Source organism: Zophobas morio, unplaced genomic scaffold (genome assembly GCF_036711695.1).
Source record: "Zophobas morio isolate AGI-343-1 ecotype UQ-CSIRO unplaced genomic scaffold, CSIRO_AGI_Zmor_V1 ptg000194l, whole genome shotgun sequence".
NCBI classification, from domain to species: Eukaryota; Metazoa; Arthropoda; class Insecta; order Coleoptera; family Tenebrionidae; genus Zophobas; species Zophobas morio.
Genome location: NW_026972298.1, coordinates 1 through 13,092, shown reverse-complemented (window position 1 = coordinate 13,092; position 13,092 = coordinate 1). Strand labels below are relative to the sequence as shown.

Below are 13,092 nucleotides of genomic sequence, written 5' to 3'. Positions count from 1 at the left end.
GTTATAACCTTTGGCAACTGCATAGGTCGGCCACTAGATGGGGGGTCGCGCGGTGGCAGCAGGCGGCTGCGTCGTGTTCACGACTGTTGGCAACCTTTTGGGGCCTTCGTTAAGTTTTGTACATCCTTCATGCAAGCAAGGTTTGCGACTTTTAGACTCAATTTTGACCCTAGATGCATGTCGTATCGTGACCAAAAAAGATTGGTCCCTATAGTACGTGGTTCATACGTTCGTTATTCTCGATGTCTTTCGGTACGTTTTTGCCACAGAATTTAGACTACGATGGCCATCCATAGATGGTTTGTCGATTCGTGAGTAGATTGAATGAAATGACGTCGTGTCTAATAACCCTCTACTATGATTGGGTCCTTTGAGCTTAAGTGAATTAATAGTACCCGAACCTCTCTGGGTTCTTTACCAAACTTTCATCGTGAATATGGTTATCCGGCTTAAATCTAGTTTGATTCAGGCACGATCGATGCTTTGGAGAGACGAAGGCTTATTGCTACGTGTGGGAACACATGCTCTTAAAAATGGTAAAAACGACGTATGAAATAGGTTCATTTAGGCAGGTTTTATCTTACCTGTAGTCAAAGGAGTAGTACTACTATCTCTGACTTGTGCTCGCCCAAGTTTATCCCATCGACGGGAAGAGTTTAGCATACTATAGCTGGTTTGACTAACCTATTGGATGAAACTATCTTATTATCCAATACGAGGTATACTAGGTTACCTTCCAGAGGCGGCCCTCTGTGGAAATCAGTGGAAGTTACGTGTAAACCTTTGTGTGTTCACTTTTAGCATACTTATGGAGCACGTATAAGTTGTATACATTCTACTTCTTGTAAGTCACTAACTGCGTGCGAAGGCTTTTGTTAAGCAAGATGTATACAATGGGTAACATGGGAGCACTTTGCCATCAGCCAAGCGACTGAGGTCTAGTCAAGGCTTCGGCTATCGACTATTGATTCTCGCGTGTAACGGTACTAGTTCTATACTAGCGAATTTCGTGGTATAGTACAGGGTACTGTTGGTGAATCATGACCGGGTTTGAGCTAAGCGTACTGTCTTGTGCGGTTGCGCCTGGATCCTTCCTTACCTCTCATAATGTTTAAGAGGGAAATAAAGATAAAGCAACAAAGATGTGCTATGCATACTGACTGTAGTATGGCAGTAAAAAATATAATTAATATATGGTGGTCGTCCAATTCTTGGCGTGACGGGAAATCTAAGTAATAGTAGTGTTTAGAATATACGATTAGAAAACAAGAATGAATTAATTGAAAATAGTTATGTACCTCTAGTTAATCATATTAACTAATGACCTTAGTGTCAATTCCTGCGGTTTTTTTTAGCTTTAATTATCCGTCCCAGCAGGCATAATATCTGTTTCGTAGTAATATTCTTTACGAAAAACATATTAGAGAAACAAAAATTCTATTGAAACTGTCAAGCTCCCGCTGTAGTCTTGTTAAAAAACAGTTTTTGCTTATTGTATTAAGTTAAAAGGTTATTTACAGAATATTATATTATGCCTTACTAAAATATAATTAGAGTTTAAAAACTACATTAAGTAAAGAAGAAGCAAAAAGAGTAAGAGGCAAGAAATGAGTAGTATTAAGCATATAGAAAATTAGTCCAGCTCAACGGCTTTTATACGGATTACTTGATCGGTCATATCTTTTACTCACCACTGTTAGCCAACAGTTTTTTATTAATTCAACTTATAGTTATTAGTCACCACTAAAATATACTTTCCGGATGCAGAGCGTTAAAGGTTGAACGTGATTAACAAATACAAGAACGCCTTGATCTTCTGGATAGTAGGCTACACATCGGGTCTATTTTATAAATGCAAATACAAGTACCACTGTGTGTATGTCGATATCAAAAATTAATGAGGTTACTAAGATGAATTTCCAGTTATGTAAAAAGCTATTATGTCCGTCAAAAAAGATTCGACTTACTATAAACTGAAAATTAAAAACTTTTAAATATATTTTCTACCCCTTTTATCTCCCTCCCCCTTTTTATAAAAACTTTTAAGGTATTTTATTTAGAAGTTCACCTCTGTTGCAAATTTAAGCACCTTTGCGGAAAATGTTAGAGTTAATTATTATAAACAGAAACTAAGAAGAGCTTATACACCAGCCGAAGCCCTGTACAACTAAGACGTTTTAACTTTACTAAACTTGTAAAAATACTAATAGAGAACTACCTCTAAATTATAACACGTAAGAGTTAGAAAAGTCTCCCCTTTCCCTATAGATTAATAGTAAAAACTTTGTAACACTTCTACACTTTTTTCTAAATCATGATAGAATAAGACGTTTTTAATCTAAGTTTTTAGTTTTATAAAGTCACCAAAATGTTAAAAATGTAGTAAAATACTAATATATATCTCTTCCATAACTTTAAGGATTGTTAAACAAAACTTTTAAAAATTTTTAGAAGTAAGAAAACGGATGGGCTTTTAAGCACTGGTCGATATAAAGTTTTTATGTGAAAAACTACAGTTGAGAACGAAAGGGAGATAGGAAGAAAGGAAAAACTACAACAGTTGAGAACGAAAGGGAGATTGGAAGCAAGGAAAAAAAAGAATTGGCGCTTCACGTTTTTGCGTGTCATCCTTGTGCAGGGGCCATGCTAATCTTCTCTGTATCGTTCCAATTTTAGTAGATGTCCAAGCGCCGAAGCGCTGGACATAAGACCTTCTTCAAGTTAACTTATATAGTCTGCAATTCTAAAAAAAGTCGAAAATGTGTTATATTTAGTCACGTGTTTTTTTGCTTACGCGTTTAACCCCCAGCAGCTCGCCCGCCCCCAATTTGGGTAACGTCAGATGCCACAAGAAAAAAAAAATTTATTTGTTCTCTTAGGTTGTAGTAAATACTTTTACTATAAATGTGATGTTATAACTCAAAAATCGAACTATAATTTATTTATAAAAAAAATCACCTCATTTGTAGTAGTAAATCTCATAAGTTTAAGTTTTAAACAAAACTTTGCTCTTAATGTTACTATATAATTAAAAAAAAATCGATCGATTGTTTTTAAAAGAAGTAATAATACGTATAAATAAATTGGGAATGGTTTAAAATAACAATATTAACTGATTTAACCTTTGAGTAGCCAGATAAACTTTAGATCGAGTCTAGTCGCTATTTAGACTATTTATTAAAATCAGGGATGAATAGTTCTTAATTAAATAGTTAAAAGGTCTGCTAATTAAATTTTTTTTTTCTATGCACAGATGAATTAGGCATAGAAGGATACATTAAAAAGGAACTAAATATTAGCACAATAACCGCATTTTTTCAATAAAGTTTGTCAAGTATTATAACGCCCAATTAGTAATTATTGTAAACCCAGTTTACAGAGGTGATCTACTTAAAAGTAATTGATAGTAAAATATATAGATAAAGAAATTTTTTTATAGCTTAAGACTAACTTTAATGATCCCTGATTTTAATAAATAGTCTAAATAGCGACTAGACTCGATCTAAAGTTTATCTGGCTACTCAAAGGTTAAATCAGTTAATATTGTTATTTTAAACCATTCCCAATTTATTTATACGTATTATTACTTCTTTTAAAAACAATCGATCGATTTTTTTTTAATTATATAGTAACATTAAGAGCAAAGTTTTGTTTAAAACTTAAACTTATGAGATTTACTACTACAAATGAGGTGATTTTTTTTATAAATAAATTATAGTTCGATTTTTGAGTTATAACATCACATTTATAGTAAAAGTATTTACTACAACCTAAGAGAACAAATAAATTTTTTTTTTCTTGTGGCATCTGACGTTACCCAAATTGGGGGCGGGCGAGCTGCTGGGGGTTAAACGCGTAAGCAAAAAAACACGTGACTAAATATAACACATTTTCGACTTTTTTTAGAATTGCAGACTATATAAGTTAACTTGAAGAAGGTCTTATGTCCAGCGCTTCGGCGCTTGGACATCTACTAAAATTGGAACGATACAGAGAAGATTAGCATGGCCCCTGCACAAGGATGACACGCAAAAACGTGAAGCGCCAATTCTTTTTTTTCCTTGCTTCCAATCTCCCTTTCGTTCTCAACTGTTGTAGTTTTTCCTTTCTTCCTATCTCCCTTTCGTTCTCAACTGTAGTTTTTCACATAAAAACTTTATATCGACCAGTGCTTAAAAGCCCATCCGTTTTCTTACTTCTAAAAATTTTTAAAAGTTTTGTTTAACAATCCTTAAAGTTATGGAAGAGATATATATTAGTATTTTACTACATTTTTAACATTTTGGTGACTTTATAAAACTAAAAACTTAGATTAAAAACGTCTTATTCTATCATGATTTAGAAAAAAGTGTAGAAGTGTTACAAAGTTTTTACTATTAATCTATAGGGAAAGGGGAGACTTTTCTAACTCTTACGTGTTATAATTTAGAGGTAGTTCTCTATTAGTATTTTTACAAGTTTAGTAAAGTTAAAACGTCTTAGTTGTACAGGGCTTCGGCTGGTGTATAAGCTCTTCTTAGTTTCTGTTTATAATAATTAACTCTAACATTTTCCGCAAAGGTGCTTAAATTTGCAACAGAGGTGAACTTCTAAATAAAATACCTTAAAAGTTTTTATAAAAAGGGGGAGGGAGATAAAAGGGGTAGAAAATATATTTAAAAGTTTTTAATTTTCAGTTTATAGTAAGTCGAATCTTTTTTGACGGACATAATAGCTTTTTACATAACTGGAAATTCATCTTAGTAACCTCATTAATTTTTGATATCGACATACACACAGTGGTACTTGTATTTGCATTTATAAAATAGACCCGATGTGTAGCCTACTATCCAGAAGATCAAGGCGTTCTTGTATTTGTTAATCACGTTCAACCTTTAACGCTCTGCATCCGGAAAGTGAGCTCTAAGTTTATAGGAAGTAAGATATTTCTTTAAATAAACGTGCTATTTTAGTAGGAATTATTATATTTTTAAAATAAGATTTGCTGAATTTTATTGATAAGCATTATTGTTATAAAAGGCTGCTATCTTGTAGAAATACAAAAAGGTAGGAATATTTTTGTTGTTCGTTAATTTCATGTTGGCAAAGCTGCTGTAGAGAGTATAAAACTATAGTATGTTATATAGGCCAATATTATAGGCAATTTAACTGGTACTAGTGAAGCTTACCCACGTAGTACGAAAAGATTGTGCGTTTGTTTTATTTTTATATATATTTTTAATAGATTTTATTATGTTCTCAATAAAATAATATGGTTATATAATAAAAAAACAAATTAAGTGAGAATAAGTAGCTGCACCGAGGCTTTCAGAAGATCGTGTTTTTAACTTTTTTTTTAATAAATAGAATTTGTATTAAATAGCTAACAATTTTTACCAGTCATGCTAGGAACATCATTTCTTTTTGGCGTTCTATATTGATTCTATTCTCTCGCCTAATCTTTAGATAAGACTAATAATAATCATAACTTTGTAAAGTGGCCGGGTATTCACCAATTTAAAACTTAAAAATATTGTTATTCACCGAAGTTTGCCCTTCTTCCTGTTATCTTTACTTCGCTTTACACCTGTTCCTCATATGTTATTATTTAAAACTTTTTTATTGACTTAGTCTCCGTTTTACAATCTGAGTATGTTATATAACGTCAACCTTATCAGATCCCCTATAACTGCCAAGGAACCTTTTCCTCTTTAAAGCCTTCGTTGCTGTTTAAGCATTACCCTTGTTAATAGTTAACCTATGCCCTCATTTCCACTATGGTCGGCTATAACTAGAGTTAATAACACAACTAGTTATTTATTTTCCCTTTCTATAATTATTTGTTTAACCGAAAAGAAGATCTGTAAACAGAACGTGTTAAAAAACAGTTGGCCAATAATGTTTCTTATTTGGACTGCTCTATAACAAGTCAAAAACCATCAAAGTCAGTTCTTACCTTAAACAAATAATATTTTAACTTACAAGACAACCTTGCTTGGTTAGATCAAGTAGGGTTGGATTAAGAATAAGGGATCATATAAGCGATTATCAGTACTATTTATATTGCAGAAGGAATATAAACTATAGATGTTTAGATTGTGCAATTATGATGTTCTGGCCTTAAGAACTGACATCCGTGAAAATATCTGTTTTACAGACTTAATTAAATCAAAATAGTTATGCAAAAAAGTAGTCATCTTGTTTTCAACGGGTGAAGCTACCAATGAATGTTTAAGAGAGTTGAATCTTCCTCTTGCTTTGGATATATGTGATCTAATAAACACTTAAAAGGAAGGGTTTTAAATTTTTTCACCTTCCTCACAATTGTTAAAAGGTATTTTTTTAGTTCATTCCACGCTCTTAGAGCTCTTATAAAAAAGATTTAAAGAAAAAAAAAGTAAATTGTTTTTCCTCTTTAGGTTTACTTCATTTGTTTACCTTAAATTGTGCATCATGGTAACCTTTAAAGTAGACGTTGTTTCTTAAAAACTAGTATTATTTTACTTCTATTCAGTGTTTTTTAGGACAAAGAATTGTTTGAATATATTTTATGTTTTGGGAGAGAGTAGTTCTTCATATATTTATATTGGATAAAGTCTTAAATTAAGCTTTATTAGAGTTTACTAGGAAAAAATTCTAGAGGTTATTGTTGGAATGGGCGACTGCATTAGAAGATTACCCTCCATATAGCCTTGTTCACAAAACCTACGAACTACTAAAAGACGAAAGTAACCAACCTCATTATTTTAATTTCTACTTTTTTTAAAAAACTCGATAATAACCTGTAAGTTATTAAATTTTCATAACTCTTAATTGTTTTGTTTTGTTAACGTGATATTACTTTAATTAAATAACTCAAAAGGGTTTTGTATTATCTAATTAATTGTTTTCAAATCCCTTTTTTTGTTATTAACATTAGTTGTAAATGTTCATAAGTATATAAGCGTATAATTTTTATAAGTAAAGTTATTTCAATTAAAACTTCTATTTGAATTGTTTAAGATTTGGTAATATATGGAACATTTGACTTTCGTAGATCTTTTCTTGTGTTTTTTCAATAATAGTATCAATTTTTTTTCTATTGTGAAACATAATCTTTTTTAACGGTATTATTAGTGTATATGGTTGAATTATACTAAAATTAAAAACTTTTTAGGGTTTTTTTTTTCTTGAATTAGAGAAGAAAGCTTACGCGCCTATTTGTTTGCTGTTTCCAGTACTAGTTTAAGAAATGTTAATATTACGAAGTTTATTTTTTGTAACATTAAAAAAATATTTTTGCACTCATTAAATAATAGAATTTAGAAAATTTTTTTTAAGTATTAGAGAAATATATGTACAAACCTATAATAAGATTCGTTTATGGAAAGTATATATTTTTTTATTTAAGATAATTTAGGTCACGTAGTTGTAGTTGTAGTTGTTTAAAAAAAAGTTATCAACCTATGCATTTTTAATTATGTGGTTTTGAAAATATATTATATTTTTATATAGTAATATACAAGAAAAGAAACTATAACGAGATTATCAATCTTCATCTTTTGTTTAATTAATTTATAAAAGATGCAAATTCTGCGGTTTACTATAAAATATTTAAATTTTTAAAGTTTTTCTTGTTTTTTCTTTTTAGAAATTATAAATTAAAAGTTTTATTTTTCAACACCTTTTTTTTACACGAAGTGCGTGCGAGTTTCAATATGACGAAAAATGACATCAATTTATTGATAGGACTATGAATCTCAAATTCTTCCAGACTCGTGCGAAAATAGGTTGGTTATTACTTTTTTTTACCTTATACGCGCATCTTTTTTTATTTTAGAATCTAACTATTTCTCTTTTTTATTTACTTCCTTTAGCTTTACTTGGCAATTGTAACTTTAAAATAAACTTATGAGTTTATTTTAAAAAATATATTACTGTAATGTTGGTTTTTTTATACTTTTATCTGTCTAGAGTTTGTATGATGTTGAAATGTTGTAATGCAAACTAACCTCCCTTCTGGGACTCTCTGAACCCATGGATCTTTGCGAGGCGGTTCTCATACATTCCAAACATTTAGGCAACAAAGTTTTTACTATAATTTTTCGGCATAAAATCTAAACGTTTTTATGAAAGTAAAAAATTGATAGTAAGTTTAGTAAGTTTAGTGCCTACGTGGTTAGTGAGTGTAAGTAATATTATGCCTATATATATTATTTTGAATCTCGTTTAATTTTATTTATGCACCGAAATCCACGTGGCGATTAGCGGCAGGTTAACTGTTTTTTATATATTTTAGGACCAAATAACACGTGCTAATGCGCTGCAGGAATGTCTCGTTAGTCTTATCCACGACTCATCTTTGGAAGCTCACTTGGATTTTTTTTGGTGATTTTATTGGCTACTTATATTTTTAGAACGTGTCCTATTCACTTTTTATTCTTTCATATATTGTTATTTATTATTTTCTTTAAAATATCTCGAGGCCTTCGAATTGTATTCACTTTTCAGTATACTCTTTATTAGTTTTTTTTTAATTAATCTTAATAAGTTTACTGTTCTCTACACTTTTATGAGTCATATTTTAGCAAATTAATTTTTGCAGGAGCTCTGCTTTCCATGAATGACAAGCTTTCGGCTTTTCTTATGTGTCTTGAAGATAAACACTTCGATTGCCAAGAAGGTTATACAGAAAATACTAACAACAACACTTAATTAAAGTTAGTAATTGGTTAGTAGAAATGGCACTGGTCTTACAAAATGTTATTGTTGAGAGTTCACGTGGTTAAAAAAGTTTTTTTTACTATCGCTTCTTATATAAGCTAGCGTTTAGCCAGTAAATAAAGCTAATAATATTAATTATATACCAATAATTATAAACGTATAAATATTTGTAAGAATCTTTTATTAACTTAAAAATTTTATATATTATTACTTTTATTATAACAACTTACGTTACTTTTTTTTTCTAATAAGCTTAAGCTTTTTAAAATACTCTCTCTACAAAATTTAAAGCACTTTTCTTAGTTTATATTAGGAAAAGTTTTGTATTAACATTATAAAGTTCATTATATCAAAATTTTTTGACATTCCTTTTGTGGTCTTTATATATATATACTGCACAGTTGTTCAGATTTATCATAAAAAATATTAATTTACTATTATGTTTCTTTCTTCTTACAACAATTGTTATGCCTTTTTTATAGTGTTTTTTATGTTTATTACTACTTGCGGACATTCATTATGAATATAATGCAATTTAATTATCATATGTACGATATTAATGTTTACTATATGAAATCTACTTAATTATTTTTTTAAGTTTAATTAATTATTAACGATTATTTTTATAATGTTTATTAAGTTTATCTAAAGTATATATTCTTTATAAATACTTTTTCCTTTTCATTTTTTTTAATTTTTATTTAATGTTTTATATGTTTAAGTAAATAAATATTTATAGTATCGACTTTATTGGCTCCAGTAGAAGCTCACGAACAACTTTCCGACGTCTCTGCTAATAGTTCTATCAACTAAATTCTTATGCTAATAAAATTATACTTTTCGCAGTTATCCGCCGCGTATCTCTGCTGTGTTTCCTGGTGGACACCGTTGCGCACGTGTTTTCTTATCTAATTTTATTGCATCCTACTTTATTATAACCTTTCTTTCTAGTGCTCTTTATATTATCATGCATTGTCGGTAGCAAATGTGGACCGATAGAAAATGCTGTAAACGCATGTATAAAAGTATTCAGCTAAACAGAGATAATTCTTTAAATATATTATTCCAATGTATGCAAGAGGAAAATTGTTAATCATAAAGCGCTTTACGAGGAGAGCACCTCCACGTCTACTTAGCAGTACTGAAAACTTGCTTGACTTTTTGCTTATAAAGCGAGACGCTGTTTTTCTGTCGTATTTAAGCTCTATATTAATTGTAATAATATTAACTAATCGAGAAAAAAATATTTTTTTCTACTACTGAGTGCGGCGGATTTTAAGCTATATTCACACTTTGGTAAGTTAATGTGTTGCTTGTGCTTGATATATTCTTATTGGCACACTTTCTGTACTTTCATATAAAGTAAATTTTATGATTCACGAAAGCTTCTAAACTTGTCTTTTCTCGGCCACTTGTGGTTTTTTGATTACACTAGCACGCGGGGCTGTCAAACTTTTTTTTTTTGCATTATATTGATTCTGCTTTAGGATTTTTATTTAAAAAATATTTTTAAACTTTTATAAGCTTGAGTTTTAAAAATTCGCATAATATTATAATTTTAAGTTCCTTTATTCATTATATTTTTTATGTATATAAATATTCCGCTTAACTGTATTTTTTTTCTTTTTATTAGAAGTTATTATTATTACTACTTTTTTTTAACTATTTTTGTTTTATTTAAAAATAAAGAATTTGAGAAGTTTGTTTGGCAAAAGATTGATAGATAAGTAAAAACTCTATATAAAATTTAAATTATTTATTATATATAACTTTAATTAATCTTTTATATAGAACGCATTAAAAAATTAAAATTATTTTTTATTTAAGGTTCTCATTATTAACATTTATAAAACCTTTTTTATTTACTAAAGTCTTCATAAATTTTATTGGGAACGTATAAACTAATTACATGTCTCCTACACTTTGAATATTCGATTACTGACTTTTTTTTAAAAAAATTCTTTTTATTTATAATGTTAATTAATCGTTATACTTTACTATTTCGCTATTCATTATCTCATTGCTACTTCTTTGTATGTTAATAAACTTTTAAAAAACTTAAATCCATTTAATTTTTGTTTGTAGGTGTACAAATTTTTATTCATAGCATTTCTATTTAGTGATTTTTTTTTAATATTTAATTATAATATTAACAGTTTGAAAACTTTATTAAGGCTTCTTCTTATAAATTTGGTTTCTTTTTTTTAAATTTTGTTTCATAAGTCTGATAATTTTTACTAAGCTAAAAAGCAGACTAGTTAGAAACATTATTTAAGGAAACCCTTTATTTATTTCATTTATGAGGTTTTCTAGATTCTATTGAATTGTTATTTATAATATATTTTGTATCTTTTAAAATAAACTACATTTTTAACTTAATTTTCATAAATAACTTTTCATTGCAAATTCTAAGTCTTCGTTAGAAAAAAGTCCTATAGAATTTTTTTAAAAAAATTAAGCGATCTGTTTAAATTGTTTACTTGCAAAGTGAGAGTTTTTAAAAGTTACAACATATAAATTTTAAGAGAGCAGCATTTATTACCCATTAAGTATTCTTATTAAAAAAATTAAGTCTTAAAATTAATTATTAAGTAGTTTTGCTGCCTTTATTTTCTCACATATAAAATTTATATATATAATATTATAACTACCACTGAACTTTATTTCGAGTATGCATTGAGCTTTTGATAATAACTTAATAGTGCGAAAGTTTTTAAGTATAAGTATAAAGGAATTTTGTCCAGGTGCTTACTTTCATATAAATATTTTAAAATTTAACAATAACTTTGTTTACTACCGTTCATCTATTATTCGAATATATCCTATTTTTCTATAGTTTTGTGGAGAATATTCGAGCTCAGCTTCCTTGACACCTTTTATTTTTAAAGGATAGAAGAACGGACCATAATAAGCTAATAAAGATTTTTATTCCAACTTTTATTTTAATGTTAAAGTTTTTATCTTTTAATAACAACGGCCGCTAAAATGTTTAAATAATATCAAAAAATCTAAATAACTTTATTAGCTCTCTGCGTTTTCTTGCTCAGTTTATAAGATGAACTGTTTGTTACTAACCGTTGGTGAAACCAAAGTACTTAAATTACAAAGTAACTTAGTTATGTAGTAAATAAGATTTACCTTGCTTGCTCTTGTAATTATTTATTTTAAAACTATAAAATCTTTTTTTTTGAAGTCGAATTCTCAGCTATAAAACTTATTTAGTCTGCAGCGCAAATATATATCTACGAGGGTGTTATTTAAGATTGGATAAGTGTGACGCCAAGCCTGTCTTCTCAGTCAATCTGATACACTAACTTTTAAATTTAAATATTTTTGTTCACTTAGTTCCAAATTCGTTGCAATATAAATGATTTTTTAGCGCCAGAATGCGACACAACGCGAAGAAATCAAAAAATGTGATAAGATATGGCTTACTGCCGAACATTGTTGGTGACAATGTAGAAAAGTTTAAATAAGATATAAGGAAGAGCGCAATGTATGCTTTTTTGTAAAATTCTTCATGTTACTAAGCAGGCCATAGCAGTTTGTGAAGTGCTGCCCCAGTTTACTATGCATTCATTGCTTAAGAAAGTTAAGCATATGTGCTAGGGCCTCGTGCTCTTTATTCGGAAGAGGATGAAGATCTTACGTTGCTTCTTCGAGCTTCCACAGAATTTACAGTTCGTGGTCGATGGACGTTTTAAAATAATTGGCCAAAGCATGATATAAAATAAGACCTAGAGGCAACAAAGTGCACTCTCTGAACTGAAAAGCGCTTTGCTCATCGACTTTTACAAAGACTTGTTAACCTCTGTCGGTGAGTGTGTCTTCGAACATAGATAGTGGGATGGAATTGTACTGGTTGCAGTGTTTGATGTACGACGGAGGGCGATAATAGTCTTATAACGAATAAGCGCCTTTTTCAAGACCCTATCGTCATGCAGCACCTCTATGGCAAGCGGACGTGGTCTTGTTAGCGCAGTGCCGACCTGATTATGGAAGACGCGGTTACTAAGAAAAGAATTAAAGAGTTTGTGAGACACACGGCGTACCCAGTGCCTTTCTGAAGTCTGGCCACTGTGACTTGTATCTGGGCGATGGTGCGTTAAATGTTAAACCTACTTTCGGTAACACATCACAGCTCGCACTACCAACGGGCCCTCCAGCAATATTTGTTAGGGTTTAGGGTAGACCGCGGTATCTTCAAGAATCCTAGTCCTCGAAGGAACCAAGCGACATCAGAGTATTTTAAGCAGGTCTTGTTGGTATTGCGTTAAGGTCAGCTCGGGGCAGTATGAGTATATAGCATATAATAGTTATTCAATTAGATGCGCCCGAATTAATTTATCAGCATCGGTCAAAAGGCAAGCGAAGTTTTGTCTTTTAATGCCGGAAACACGTAAAGTTATG

General features: G+C 30.0%; 2 long non-coding RNA genes and 2 other non-coding genes across 4 annotated transcripts; 3 read left to right on the top strand and 1 right to left on the bottom strand.

The window, feature by feature from the left end:
* Positions 1 to 2,593: 2,593 nt before the first annotated feature.
* LOC135145889 (U6 spliceosomal RNA) lies at positions 2,594 to 2,704 on the bottom strand. Its single transcript, XR_010283609.1, has one exon. It is a non-coding gene; the product is annotated as a U6 spliceosomal RNA (small nuclear RNA).
* Positions 2,705 to 3,945: 1,241 nt separating this feature from the next.
* LOC135145887 (U6 spliceosomal RNA) lies at positions 3,946 to 4,056 on the top strand. The gene has a single exon (XR_010283608.1). It is a non-coding gene; the product is annotated as a U6 spliceosomal RNA (small nuclear RNA).
* Positions 4,057 to 7,665: 3,609 nt separating this feature from the next.
* Positions 7,666 to 8,338, top strand: LOC135145851 (uncharacterized). The gene is made up of 3 exons (XR_010283582.1): positions 7,666 to 7,748; positions 7,933 to 8,013; positions 8,258 to 8,338. It is a non-coding gene; the product is annotated as an uncharacterized LOC135145851 (long non-coding RNA).
* Positions 8,339 to 8,565: 227 nt separating this feature from the next.
* Positions 8,566 to 11,596, top strand: LOC135145882 (uncharacterized). Its single transcript, XR_010283603.1, has 6 exons — positions 8,566 to 8,641; positions 9,422 to 9,468; positions 9,529 to 9,578; positions 9,634 to 9,699; positions 9,762 to 9,978; positions 11,519 to 11,596. It is a non-coding gene; the product is annotated as an uncharacterized LOC135145882 (long non-coding RNA).
* Positions 11,597 to 13,092: the final 1,496 nt, after the last annotated feature.